Source organism: Myotis davidii, unplaced genomic scaffold (assembly GCF_000327345.1).
Source record: "Myotis davidii unplaced genomic scaffold, ASM32734v1 scaffold89, whole genome shotgun sequence".
Classification (NCBI taxonomy): domain Eukaryota; kingdom Metazoa; phylum Chordata; class Mammalia; order Chiroptera; family Vespertilionidae; genus Myotis; species Myotis davidii.
The window spans coordinates 17,530-32,707 of record NW_006300372.1 but is presented as its reverse complement, the minus strand read 5'-3'; the positions used below and the strand labels follow the sequence as shown (position 1 = coordinate 32,707).

At 39.8% G+C, this 15,178-nt stretch overlaps 1 protein-coding gene across 1 annotated transcript in view; it reads right to left on the bottom strand.

The window, feature by feature from the left end:
• The window catches only part of PCDHAC1 (protocadherin alpha subfamily C, 1), a 72,009-nt gene that overhangs the window by 43,489 nt on the left and 13,342 nt on the right, over positions 1-15,178 (bottom strand). The window lies entirely within an intron of this gene.

Sequence of the window (15,178 nt, the reverse complement as noted above, 5' to 3'; positions counted from 1 at the left end):
GGCGCCGGCTCCCCGCGGCTCACGCGCTAGCAAACGCCGGGGGCCGCTCCCCTCGTAGGCCCTCCGGAGGGCTCCTCGCCCCGCCGCCCTGCTGACTCCCCATACCCCATCTCCTCTGCTCGCCGCCCAGTCGCTCAGCTTGGCTTCGCTTCCAGTAGCCACCGCCGCCGCCGCTCCTCCAAGGGGGAGGGAAAGGAAGCAGAGGGGAGGGGGTAGGGCTCTGCGGGTCCGGGTCCGGGTCCGGGTCCGATTCCGCACCGAGACAGCGAACGGCGGCAGCGCGGACTGCTCAGTAGCTCCAGCCACTCCAGCCCCAACTCCTTCGCTCTGGACCCAGCGGATCCCAGCAGACCGCGGGAACGTGGCCACTCCCTTTCTCCCTGCCCCCACCGTCCTGCTCAGCCAATCTCCACGGCCCCTCGACTGCTGAACGGGTCTAGTAAGGAGATTATTGTGGGAAAAGCAGCTGTCTCCACTCCCCAGGAAAAGATTTCCAAGCGCAATTTAGGAAAATAAACTGAAGGCCTTAGCTGAGTAGGGCACCTGGATGGCGGCTCCACATTAAAAGGAAACAAACGCACGGGGCGGGGAGCGTGCTCTAGGGTTACTGATGATGGGGGTTGATTATTTGCCTGACCCCAACATTTTCCCTGGAAAACCATAAGTACTGCAGAAAGTGTTAAACTTCTAGGGCAAGGGCGGGGGGTGGGGGGAGTGCCGTCTTCTTTCAAACCTAAAACTGGGATCCTGGGATTCAACACTCAAGTCTGACCCTAGCCATGTGGCCCTTCCTTTCAGTGTGTGCCTTGGCAAAGAAACAATATTTCAGGTTTTAATTCTCTCTTTAAAAATTTGGCCCCAGGAAGCTGCAGGCTAAGGCTCTTATTTGACCCCTTTTGGTCATAGTGTGTGTGTATGGGGGGGAGGGGGGAGATCTGGTAAAATTTTAAAGAGATTCTTTCCTCAAGCTTTTCCTAATTTTACTTCAAATATTTTTCATGTCACCCAAGGCATTTTCTTTGTTCTTTCGAGAGTGATTTCAATCTTTTTCTTTAATGGATGACAATGTCTTCAAGAGCTTGCAAAACCATTAAATCAAGAGAGTTACTCTTGATCTCTCAAGCCTGGCTGGAATTCCGACTCCATTAATGCTTTGCAGTGAAAAGTCTGCTGTTATTAAGCAAAATGTGGAGGCTGGGATTTACCTTACAATAGCCAGCAATTTCTATGGCTGTAGTTCATCTTCCATAAATACACTCTGAGCTTCAGTTCCCCTCAGACTCCACCTTACATGGCTGCAGAGGCAACAAAAAGACAACTACTTCTCTTCAGTGAGCAAGAGGGCAGGAGGATCACAGGAAGCCTTTCTGTGCTGCCATTTCCTCTGCCTCTCTGTTCTGAGCATACACTCCATCCAGGCCCTCTCGTCTCTTCCACAGTTTAAAATCCATTGCCCCACATGCAAAAAGCACTCACTAAAATGTCCCTGCTCTTCTTCGTCCACTAGCATCCTCTCACTTTCAGCATCTTCCTCTGTGGGTCATTTGCTATGAACTGGAACAGAGCTGGCATAAGACCTGAGGTCTGGCATCCTTTCCTTCTTGAGGGGAGAGCCGAAGAGGCCAGGGCAATGAACCTGACACCCAGATTTCAAAGGCCCGGACTACCACATCCCCTCCTTCCACCCGCCAAGTACCCTCGCTGACAACACCCCCCAACCTAACCAACTGTATTCCAGAGAAGCTCCCAGCTTCCTCCTATCACTGCTGCTTCTTCTTTGTCCTCTTTGCTCCCTCAAGGGTACAGAGTGGGAAGCAACTTCCATCCCATTCTATTTCTGTCTTCTTTCTTAGGTCTCTGGCTTCTCCCTCTCTGCTTCCCCCAAAATGTCCCTACTGTAACTTTGTCTCTGTTTGCTGTGGTAATTTGATCTCAGAAAGCCTTAAACTCTCAAGTGCATGAAATGGCCTTTGTCTTCGCCCATTACTTATTTCTGGAAATAAATGGCTTCTAAGTGGGATCAAGTTATAAGTTGTCAGGAAGCGTGACCTTTTCTTCCCTCATCTCCTCCCAGGCCCTCACAGTGGCTGCCTCCCCTGCCCACAGCTCAGAAACCTGGCCACTGGGTATTGACCATGCATGGACCTGTGCCCCGGAAAAGATCACAGGCACTTAAGGAAGAGATTAAAGTGATAGAGGGTTGGTGATGTTTTTAATGGAAGTCCCCGAGTGTCACATCTTTGGAGAGAAAACAGGGCTGTCTTTTAGCAATTTTGTCATCTTCCAGCAAGGGCACCTGCCAGGTTGTCCATTCTGATGTGTCAGGATCATAAGCTTTAACTAGTATTTATTCCCTCAAAGACTGAGAAGGCAAACACTATCCTCATGCTATTGTACTTAGCCTCCTGCCAATCTTACTAGTTGGTGGAATGGGATTGCTTAGACTGCTGGCAAGTGCCCTGTCTACAGATATTGGTGCTAATGCTTTGACTACACCATTATGCATTCCCTTCCCTTGGATATTCAAGAACTCCCTATTACAAAGCAGAATAGCAGAGTGATTAGGAACACAGACTTTGGAGTCAGCCATACTCCTGCCAATACTAACTAAGTGGCCTTGGCCATGTTACTTAACCTAAGCTTCAGTTACTCACTTTAATTGGGGAAGATAATGTTAAGTAAAACTCATAGGGTCATTATGATTATATGAAATGATATATAGGAAATAATTAGCATAGTGACTGACAAGTATAATATTACTTTTCTTATTAAAATGCAATAATTTATTATCATCATCAGATCATATCTTAGTTGACAGTCTATATATGGCAAGGCCCTTTAGGTATCAAATACAGATAAGCATCTGTAACTATGCCAGATAGGAAGTCAGTGATGATGGGGAAGATAGGTGTGCACCAATGTTATGCTTTCCCAATTATTTCGAGAGCTTATCCTATAGTTTGGAACAAAAAACCAGTCCCTTTCTATATCACCAAGCAAAAGGGACTTCTGTCATAAGTATTCCTTCAAGGTATTTATTTCCTCACAAGTTATTCACCTTTTAGGATATGTGAAAATACCTTAGCAACCGAGTACAGACAAGTTCCCAAACATGCTATCATTGCCAGCGCCCAGTATACACTTGGCACAGGGATTCTCTTTTTAAAGACATTTTTATTGATTTCAGAAAGGAAGGGAGAGGGAGATAGAGATAGAAATATCAGTGATAGCGAATTATTGATCAGCTGCCTCCTGCATACCCCACATTGGGGATTGAGCCCACAACCTGGGCATGTGCTCTGACTGGAAATCAAACCATTGACACTCAATCACTGAGCCACAGTGGCCGGGCAAGAGATTCTTAATTAATGTTTTTTAAACAGAACTAAATTTACATCTTTACTTGTGAAGTAGAAATAGAAATAGCTTCTTTTTTCTTCCCCTTTCTGAATCTTACATATACTTCAAGCTCCATCTTCAAACCCACCTAACCCAAGAAACATTGTCTGTTGCAAATATAATGGGGTTTTTTTCTCTTTCACAGCCTACCACATATCTCTGAATGCTGATACATGTCTTTCTACAATTCATCAAAATTCTTTCATATTATGTCTTTACCTAATTATAAGTCACTTGCAAGCAGAAGCCATGTCATATTTCTGTGTATTTTTCACAGGGTGGAAAGCATTATAAACTCTTGATAATAAGTGATGATTGTTTCATTTTCTTCAGGTTTGTTTTTAGAAGTTCAGAAAGAACTGCTTCAATCAGGCGCTTTCCCTTTGTTGTAGATGGACAGACCATGTCTAATGGAGAGAGGGCTGAAGAGCCTGCAATGATTTTACTATAGTTTTCTTCCTTTAAATTTTGAAATACAAAGTATTTCTAACCTGGAGAGCTAAAGCCCACAAATAAAGTTGCTGGATTCTAAGAAAGGCTCTGCCCCAAAGTATTATGTCATCACTCTTTCTACTTTATATTACAATCATAAAACGAAGGTATTCCTTGCATATAACGAACAAGAAAAGTGATAGATAAGAGAAGTACCATGATAAGACATGGTTTTGTTTACCCCTATGCTAGACAAGAACTCTGAAATAGTATCCCTCAATTGTATCCCTTAATTGTATTTGTAAAATGCATCTATCATGAGGTCACTGGGCACAGGAGCAAAACCAATCACAATACAACTGTATTAAGCCTATAAGAAAAATACTGGCACTCCATGAGCTCTCCCAATTCACATAAACTTTCCTTTCTCTATTATTAGCATCAAAAATCATTTTACTTTGGGGAACCAAACAATCTGGAGCCTTTTGGCCACAGGGCTCATTTGTTTGATGGAGCTTTGGGCTGACCATTATGAAAATATCTGCTAAATAAGGAAAGACCTAATTTTCATTTTTTAATCTTTATTGTTCAGATTATTACAGATGTCCCTCTTTTTCCCCCCCATAGCTCCCCTCCACCCGGTTCTCACCTCACCCCAGGCCCTCACCACCCCACTGTCCGCGTCCATAGATACTGCATATATGCATATAAGATCTTTGTCCAATCTCTTCCCACTCCCCCCACACTCCCTTCCCCGCCCCCGAGAATTGTCAGTCTGCTCCATTTCCAGGCCCCTGATTCTATTACATTCACCAGTTTATTCTGTTCATCAGATTTTTTATTCATTTGATTTTTAGATTCACTTGTTAATAGATCTGTATTTGTTGTCACTTTGTTGTTCATAATTTTTTATCTTTTCCTTTTTCTTCTTCCTCCTCTTCTTAAAGAATACCCTTCAGCATTTCATATAATACTGGTTTGGTGGTGATGAACTCCTTTAGCTTTTTCTTGTCTGTGAAGCTCTTTATCTGACCTTCAATTCTAAATGATAGCTTTGCTGGGTAGAATAATCTTAGTTGTAGGTTCTTGCTATTCATCACTTTGAATATTTCTTGCCATTCCCTTCTGGCCTGCATAGTTTCTATTGAGAAATCAGCTGACAGTCCTATGGGTACTCCCTTGTAGGTAACTAACTGTTTTTCTCTTGCTGCTTTTAAGATTCTCTCTTTGTCTTTTGCCCTTGGCATTTTAATTATGATGTGTCTTCTTTGGATTCCTCTTTGGATTCCTCTTGTTTGGGGTTCTCTGCGCTTCCTGGACTTATAAGTCTATTTCTTTCACCAGGTAGGGGAAGTTTTCTGTCATTATTTCTTCAAATAGGTTTTCAATATCTTGCTCTCTCTCTTTTTCTGGCATCCCCATAATTCGGATGTTGGTATGTTTTAAGTTGTCCCAGAGGCTCCTTACACTATCTTCATATTTTGGGATTCTTTTTTATTTTTGCTCTTCCGGTTGGGTGTTATTTGCTTCCTCATATTTCTAATCTTTGACTTGATTCTTGGGATCCTCTAGTCTACTGTTGAATCTCTGTATATTATTCTTTTTTTAATATATTTTACTGAGTTTTTACAGAGAGGAAAGGAGAGAGATAGAGAGTGAGAAACATCGATGAGAGAGAAACATCGACCAGCTGCCTCCTGCACACTCCCCACTGGGGATGTGCCCGCAACCAAGGTACATGCCCTTGACCAGAATCGAACCTGGGACCTTTCAGTCCACAGGTCGACGCTCTATCCACTGAGCCAAACCAGTTTCGGCTGTATATTATTCTTTATTTCAATCAGTGTATGCTTAATTTCTGACTGGTCCTTTTCCTTTTTTTTGTTTTTTTTTTTGTTGTTTTTTGCATTCTCACTAAGATCCTTGAAGGTTTCACTAAGCTCCTTAGAGGTTTCTAGAAGATTCTTAAGTAACCTTATAACTGTGGTTTTGAATTTTTTATCCAGTAGCTTGCTTTCTTCCATTTCTTTCATTTGTGACATGTTTCTTTATTTCCGCATTTTGGCTGCTTCCCTGTGTTTGTTTCTATGTATTGGGTAGCTGCTAAGTGTCCTTGAGTTGATAGAGTGGCCTTGTATAGTAGGTATCCTATAGGGCCCAGTGGCTCAGCTTCCCCAATCACCTAAGGTGGACACTCTTGGTGCACCCCTTTGTGGGCTGTGCGCCCAGTCTTGTTGTAGTTGAGCTTTGATTGCTGTTGGGAAGAAGCAGAGAGGGAGAAGCCAGAGACTTAAGAAAGAAGACAGAATCTGGGAGGAATTGACCTCCAGGCCAATTGGCTGTGAGGACCAGCTGTCTACAATGGAAGAGCTGCTGTGCAGGAGACACCCTTATGGGGCAGGACTTGCTTCAGTGGGGCTTTGGTGCTCACTGAGTCTGCCCCTTGAGTGTGTCACTTATACTAGTAGATGTGAAGAGTTGTAATCTGGTATGGTCTCGCACTGACCACTGGGTACACTGGCTCTTGGATCTCCAAGGAGGTGCAAAGTCAGCCACTGCCTGGGGCCACCCAGCAGGAGCTACGGAGAAATCTGCAGATTCCTCCTCTTTGTATTGGGTTTGGAAGTGCCCAGACGAGGCCCAGCTGAGAAGCAAGGCAGGCTGGTGCTGGTGTGGTCTTGGGCCTTCTTTTGATAGCTTTGGGGCTCCCTGACCCAGCTGCAGCTTGTTTGACAGGTTTTAGGCTGAGAAAGGACAGAGCATTCATATGCGAAAGCTGCTTCCTGCACAGCTTGGGTGGGGTTATAAATTGGGTAGGGTGGGGTCTCAGGGAATCTCCGGGGCAGGTTATACAGCAATGACTGCCAGTCAGCCCTACACCGGGGAAGTCCCAGCACAGGAACAATGACCCTTGCGAGCACCTCTGTCTGGAAGAAAGCTGCCTCTACGTTCTTGCCCCAATGCCAGACAGTCCAGTTTCTCCCCATATGTGTCTGTTCCCCAGAGTCTCACCCAGCACTGGAGCTCAGAGCAAGTGGGAGCTTGTATCTCCCTCCTGATTAAAAAAGCAGCACACCCAGGTGCCAGCCCGTTCTACACCTCTGCACCTCCTACCAGTCTCAGTGTGCTTTCTTCTTAACCTCTCTAGTTGTAGTACTTCCACTCAGCCAGCTTTCCTTGGTTCTGGATGATAGTTGTTATGTATGTTAGTTGTAATTTTGATGTGATTGTGGGAGGCAGCAAGTACAGGTGTTTACCTATGCTGCCAACTTGGTTCTCTCCTAATTTTCATTTTTAAGTTGTGTATTTATTCGTTTCCCACACACCAAGCACATGATATATAATTTTAAAACAGAGACAAAATAACATCCCAATGCTTAGTCCACGATAGTTTTAAAAACTCCATCTTATTATGAAGGAACAGAACTTTTCCTGAAGGAAAATACTTTCCAATATGATTACAATATTCTTTACAGGTATGGCATCCAGTGGATGGGGAGATATAAAAAGATTTTTCATATAACATGACAGCTGAATTTTTTTCATATTCCCTTCCCTGCAGAGGAAATACATTATCTTTTAGAGAGAGATCCTCTAAATATTTAGTTCTTCAATTTTTAGTTGATTCTTAAGTGAGGCATCATAAAATTGCTTAGAATAAACAAAAGAACTCAAGCTATATTTGGACAAGTAACAATAAAAAGGGAGAATAGGTTGAAACTTTGGGACAGATTGTGTAATATTAAGAGATAAAATCAAACTATTCAATTACTTAGGGATTTTGCTTCTCTATCAGTATTCTCAATTGTTATGGCCTAACAAAAATCATAGAATGTTAAAGGTTGAGAGATATTTAAAAAGTATCTCATCCAAATTCTTTATTTTTCATTGAAGAAAATTAGCGAAACTTGAACCTCAAGATCAGTGAGGAGATACGAAGTATAAAAGTTTATAAGTAAGTCAAGTGTATGTATAATAATCTTACAAATGTGAACAAAGAAAAAAAATTCCTATTTTTAAAAGTATGATTGAGCTTGATCTAAATTCAAAACTCTAATATTATTAAAGTGGCTGTTTATGACCACTTAGAAATGAAGGCATTCATACTAGGGACTACTTCTTAATTAAAAACCGGTAACATGAAATCAACCACAAAGACCAAAAAGAATTGCATGGGCATTTTAGATTTTCAGTTGAGAAGGGAAATGTGACAGGCACAGTCTTATCTGGAATTCATGGAGACGTTAAACAAAGTCCCCTAATATCCTTGCATACAAAATGAATAAAGAAAGACTGCAAGACAGGATAGTTAGGTGATTTTATAATTGTTTGAATAATAATGCCAAAGTGCCGAAACCGGTTTGGCTCAGTGGATAGAGCGTCGGCCTGCGGACTGAAAGGTCCCAGGTTCGATTCCGGTCGAGGGCATGTACCTGGGTTGCGGGCACATCCCCAGTAGGAGATGTGCAGGAGGCAGCTGATCGATGTATCTCTCTCATCGATGTTTCTAACTACCTCTCTCCCTTCCTCTCTGTGAAAAATCAATAAAATATCTATATAAAAAGAAGAAGAATGCCAAAGAATGCTTATTTATGGAAAGCTTCAACTTGGAAGGAGAAGTCTAGTAGGTAACTGCAGAGATCCACCCACCATTGGTCTCATCCATTCAACATTTTATGAATGACTCAAGACAGGGAAGCATCAAGTTTCCAAGCCAATCCAGCAGCAAGTTGAGCTCTCTGGAATACAAATAACAACTGCCTAGGTTAAGCCATGTTTCTAATTTACTAAAATTACTACCAATATTCTATTTGAGACCTTAATACATGACAGAAATTTGTAAGGTTGGATTTAAGTTAATTTCTGGCTTCTAGTATTGCCATTAAAACCTGTTCCAAGTTTCCATTCATCACTTGGGGCCTTTTGTTTTAATAGAAAACTTTGTTTGGCCCTGTTTCCCCTCTGTAATTCTTGGCATTTTAGCCATAGAATAAAATAAGATGGTAAGTTGGCACTAAAGAGCATTCTTGTTCCCAAGTGGGTTTTAGCCAAAGCATTCATTGATTTGGATCCCTTTTTTTTCCCTCCTATTTCAAAAAAAAATGTAGATATTGTTGGAGTACCTTCTATTTGAACTATTTTCCAAGATATGACCTAAACTCAGGCTAAATGAAGGCCACAGTTTCTCCTTTCTATACCCATTGTGCTTGCTGCTTGGAAAAAAAAACTAAACAGACCTATACCTTTGCCTAACAAGGGTCAATGCTCAAAAATTTCTGTTTATATACTCAATATATAAAGTAACTGTTGGCTTTAGGGTCCTTCTTGCATCCTGATACCTTAGCGCTAACAGTTTACATACTATTTCTATACATATGATCTCATTTAATCCTCACAAGAGCCCAGTGAGGTTAGTATTAATGAAGGAACTGGATCCCAAAAAAGGCAAAGGAAATTTTCAGAATCTCCAGGAAGCTTTTTACCATGCCCCTACTTCTTGTGATTTTGATATAGCATCAGACCACTACACATGTGATCCTAATCACGAATCATATCATTCAAAAACCAAATCATGTTGTACACCTAAAACTAATATAATATTATATGTCAATTATACCTCAATTAAAAAAGAATTATATTACTGGTCTCAAGCTATCAATTTCCAAATATTTTATATTCAACTAGAGGTCCAGTGCATGAAATTCATGCACTCAGGGGTCCCTCAGCCCAGCCTGCACCCTCTCGCAGTCCGGGAGCCCTCATAGGATGTCCAACTGATGGCTTAGGCCTGCGCCTTGTGGGAATGCACTGACTATCAGGATTCAGCTCCTGCATTGAGCGTCTGACCCCTGGTGGTCAGTGCGCATCATAGCAACTGGTCATTCCACCGTTCGGTTTATTTGCATATTAGCCTTTAATTATATAGGATTGTTTTCACAACTAAATTTTCTTTTAAAGACTTCTATTGGATCTTCTATATGTTTTTTCTTTTTTTAAATATATTTTTATTGATTTCAGAGAGGAAGGGAGAGGGAGAGATAGACAGAAACATCAATGATGAGAGAGAATCATTGATTGGCTGCCTCTTGCACGCCCCCTACTGGGGGTCAAGCCCACAACCCCAGGCATGTGCCCTTGACCCGAATCAACTCGAGACCCTTCAGTCCACAGGCCAATGCTCTATCCACTGAGTCAAACCAGCTAGGGTGGATCTTCTATATGTTTTTTCAATGGCTGACCTTAGCAAAATCATGATGCTAAACAGATTTATATTTCATATCCCAACCTCTTCTTTCAGTACCATCTTTCTACCCACAATATTTTGCCTAAGTAATGGGGTTTTACAAATGATTTTGACTTTTCTGATATAAATCCCACTCATATATTCCTTGTGATAGATTTTGTTACATAATTCCTTCAGCAGTTATGTGTACATTATAAAATGGATAAAGTATAAATCCTCTAAATTAGTCAAGTAGAGATGTACTGTGTTTTCTGTGAATATTAAAAGTTCTTTAAGACATTTTTATGAGATAATTATTATTAACTAAAACCTTTCTTTATCAAAGCTCATTTTTCACAGTTATTTAGAAAAGACTCATAAATTCTTCAATTTTGTGGTAACCTCAGAATTTTTTTACAATGCATTTTTTAGGTAGCAAGATCTAGAGTTAAATTCCACTGGCAATGACGGGCCACAATCCCACTTCCAGGTTTTTAATCACATTGATGCTTAGATCATGAACCTAGGTAGGGACCCCTTAAAGGAATCCTGCTTCAAGTAAAACCAGACTCAAAGATCAGGCTCTACTGTTTATTAATTATGTGTCCTTGGGAAAGTTGTTTAATTTCTCCAAACCTCAGCTTAATAAAATGAGGAAAACACATATTTACTACAAACAATTGCTGCTAGACATTTATTGAGATGAAGTATATAAAATTTTCACTATATAAATTCACAATAAATTCAATAAAAAAGAAAAAAAATTAGTTATTAGCCAGAAAAAAAAAAAGATGAGACAGCATGGGAATAGAAGTCTCATGAAATTATCCAAATAACCTGAGAAGAAAGGAGGGATGAGTAAAAATAAATAGAAAATCCAACATTCTGCATTCTCTCTCTCTCTCTCTCTCTCTCTCTCTCTCTCTCTCACTCTCTCTCACACACACACACACACACACACACACGTAAAAGAAGCATACTTTACTTGACTGACAGAATTGAAAAGGAAAATCTAGTACTGGTTCTATTTATACAGCATGTCTGAAATAATGGTCTCAAAGATTTTAAAATCATTTAACTTAATGTATCTACAACTTAAAATTGGTTAATACCAACTTCAGCTTTTCAATAGTGAATAGGAAAAAAAATACACAAAACTCCCCAATTAAGTAACACTTTGGCTTTTGAGGTGCGTGTGTGTTTTTTAATCTGAATCTATTGGGTAATTCTCTAATAACCCAAGACAATGGGATAGTACCTTTAACAATGACATAAAATTGAAGCATTGAATGGTTCAATAGTTTACGAGGAATACAGAGTTGATTTCAGGCAGAACTGGGTAAAAATCTCACTTCCTTTCTAATTCAATGTTACATTTATTATAATAGAGTTGTCACCCTAGGATATTCAATATCCTTTATAATTAAAATTTCATCATACGCTCCCATGATTGGTTTTCTGCAGTACTCTCAAGTTAGACTAGTATTTCTTTGATCCCATTATGATAAGCTCATTTAAAATCTCAACTGTATATGAAACATTTATTGGTTCATAAATCAATGTATACATAGACTATATTGGACAGCTATGGCTCCTAAGATATGTGGATTTAGTGTGACATAAGCTAGAAGGAATTGCAGAATAAAGGGAATTTTCAAATTACAAAAATTAATGCTTTGCAAGAGTCAACGATGATGTGCTAAGAAAGTAACAACCACACTGATAAAGTTTCCTGGGTACAAGGGTGAATTGTGCTAAGAAAGTAACAACCACACTGATAAAGTCAGACTATGAGTTTCCTGGGAACAAGGGGAACATTGTGTTCCTAGATGAAAAAGCCAGCTATAACTCTGGAAAGTTGACAATTGTAGGTTAGCGGTAGGCACAGCAAGTTATCATTGATCATTTCCCATTCTTATTCCCCAACCCCAAATATTTTGAAAAGACTCACAGAGGTATTTAATAGTGTTACAACAGGAAATTCCAACTTGAAAATACAGAAAGCAAGTAATCGCATTCTTCTTCACAAGACCTATTTTTAAAACTCTTATATGTTGATCTAATGAAGCAAGATTTAAATTCCAATTCATTAAACATTCATTAGTATTTAGTATGTGACAATCCCAGAGCTAAGTGCTTTCATGTATGTCATCAAATTCAATTCTCATTAAAGAAATATTTTCATATTCATCAAGGTTATTGAGGCAACATCAAAGAACTGATCTCATAGATGCAAAGGACAGATTGGCGGTTGCCAGAGGGATGTGAGGACTTGGCAAAATGGGTAAAATGTGGTCAAAAGGTACAAACCTCCACTCATAAAATAAGTAAGTCAAGGAGATGTAATGTCCAACATGGCGACTTTAGCTAATCATACTGTATTATTTATTTGAAAGTTGCTAAAAGAGTAGACGTTGACATTTCTTATCACAAGAAAAAAAATGTAACTCTGTGGTGATGGATACTAACTACCGGTAACCTGATTTTGATGGTCGTTTTGATATATATAGATATAGATATATATATAGATATATAGAGATATATATACAAATATTGAATCAATATGATGTACACTTGAAATAAATGTAATGTTATATGTCAATTATATCTCAATGAAAAAAGTGATTAGATTAAACCCTGTAGACAAGCAAGACTACTTTATAATTTTCCAACAATTCCCATTTATCTCAAAGGCAGAAAAGTTTGAATGTCTAGATATAGACATTTATATTGTTCCTGGATTTAGATAAATCTAATGGTTTTCAAGCTTTAGTGTACACAAGAATTTCCTGGTAGAGTTGTACCAATGCAACTAGGAAAATTGTACTTGGAAACACTTATTTGATTTTTCAAGCTTATTATTACTTAAATATACACTGAGTGGCCAGATTATTATGACCACCCCATCAGGTCTTCATTGACACTTCCAAAAATACTGAATATTGAAAACTTCCTAAGCAAATACTCTCACGGTTTTTTTTTATTATTATTATTTGCATAACTAATTCACTTTATTGTACTGATGGGGTGGTCATAATATATTCACCATACATACTTACTTTGGAACCTAATCCTTGGGTAATATGTTATTGCACTGTATTTCCATTTATTTTTACCTTTTCTCTATTCTTTTGTTATTTTGAAATCTCAGACTTTATAAGGAAAAAAATATTGCCTTAAGTTATACTGTCAGAATCTAAATTGCAGAGATAAATCAGGACCAAACAATCTTACTACATTCTAAAAGAAAACATGTCCACTTTCTGGTGCTATTCTTAGAGGTAAATGTTAGGGAAGAGGGTTGTCATGTTAAGGTAAAATAATAATACCATTGGAATTTTTATTGACACAGAGTGATAAGAAAAGTGAACAATTGTAGATGACATTTATTTATTTTTTAAATATCTCTATTGATTTCAGGGAAGGACAGAGAGAAACATCTGTGTGAGAGAAACACATCGATTGGTTGTCTCTTGCACATGGTTTTGACCAGGGCCCGAGCCGGGTAGGAACCTGCAACCAAGGTGCATGTCCTAGACTGGAATCAAACCCAGGACCCTTTGAATTGAACCCAGAACCTTTTGGTCCACGGGCCAATGCTCTATCCACTGAGCAAACTGGCTAGGGCTGTAGATAACATTCTAAAACACAAATTCCCTTAGACATTTATGTTGTTTCTAAATTTTTCCTATAATATAATATTATAATGATCATCTTTGTATTTTTAGTATATATACTGTGGCATTGTTTTGTAGGATCCATGCATAGTAGAAATTATAGGTCCAAAAGTATGAATATTTAAATTTTAATAGGTATTATCAAGCTTCCTTCAAAAGGTCTACAATTTCACATTCATTCCAAGTGTTTATTTTATAAAACTTTAACTAAGCTTGAGCATTGTCAGTTTTCATAATTTTTATCAGTCTCTATGGGAAGGGGAAAATATCTTTTTAAAAAACTATTTTTTTAATATATTTTATTGATTTTCCACAGAGAGGAAGGGAGAGGGCATCAATCAGCTGCCTCCTGCACACCTCCCACTGGGGATGTGCCCACAACCAAGGCACATGCCCCTGACCGGAATCGAACCCAGGACCCTCCAATCCGCAGGCCAATGCTCTATCCACTGAGCCAAACCAGCCAGGGCTTTAAAAAATATTTTAAGGAAGGGAGAGGTAGAGAGAGATTGAAACATCAGTGATGAGAGAGAATCATTGATCAGCTGCCTCCTACATACCTCTTTAAAGGTGATAGAGCCCACAACCCAGGCATGTACCCTGACCAGGATCGAACCATGACCTCCTGGTTCATTGGTCAACACTCAACCACTGAGCCACTCTGGCTTGGCAGGAAAAAAATCTTTTTCTTTTCTTTTTTTTTATTGTTAGTAAGTTTGGATGTCTTCATTTGAGCCATTACTAATTTTTCCTATATAAATGCTTATTTCTGTGTGTGATCTATTTTTGTATTTTATTGTTCACTTTTCTTATCATAGTTCACCATTCTTAATGCACACATATATTAATGTAAACAATTTATATAGTCATATTTTAAGTCTGGAAATAATTCAAATTATAATAATATCATTAGTGGAATATATGTAGTCATTAAACTTGTGCTGATAAAGAGTTTTTAATGACATAAGACCTTATGTAACAATATTTAGTGAGGAAAGAGCATGAATTTAAAATATACATGCTTCCCTAAATTTCACTATCCTATATAATAAAGAAGCAATATGCAAATTGACTGTCATGCCCTCACACAAGATGGCCACCCCCGTGTGTCACAAGATGGGTGCGGCCATGTCATCACAAGATGACCACCCCCATGTCATCACAAGATGGCTACCGCAAGAGGGCCGGCAGGGGAGGGCAGTTGGGGGGTACCAGGTTGGCAGGGAGGGGCAATTAGGAGTGACTGGGCCTGCAGGGGAGGGAGGGCAGTTAGGGGGGACCAGGCCTACAGGGAAGGGCAGTTAGGGGTGATCAGGCTGGCAGGGAAGGGCAGTTGGGGGTGAGAGGGCCAGCAGGGGAGCAGTTAGGCATCAGTCAGGCCAACAGGGGAGTGGTTAGGGGGTGATCAGGCTGGCAGGCAAAAGCAGTTAGGGGCAATCAGGCAGGC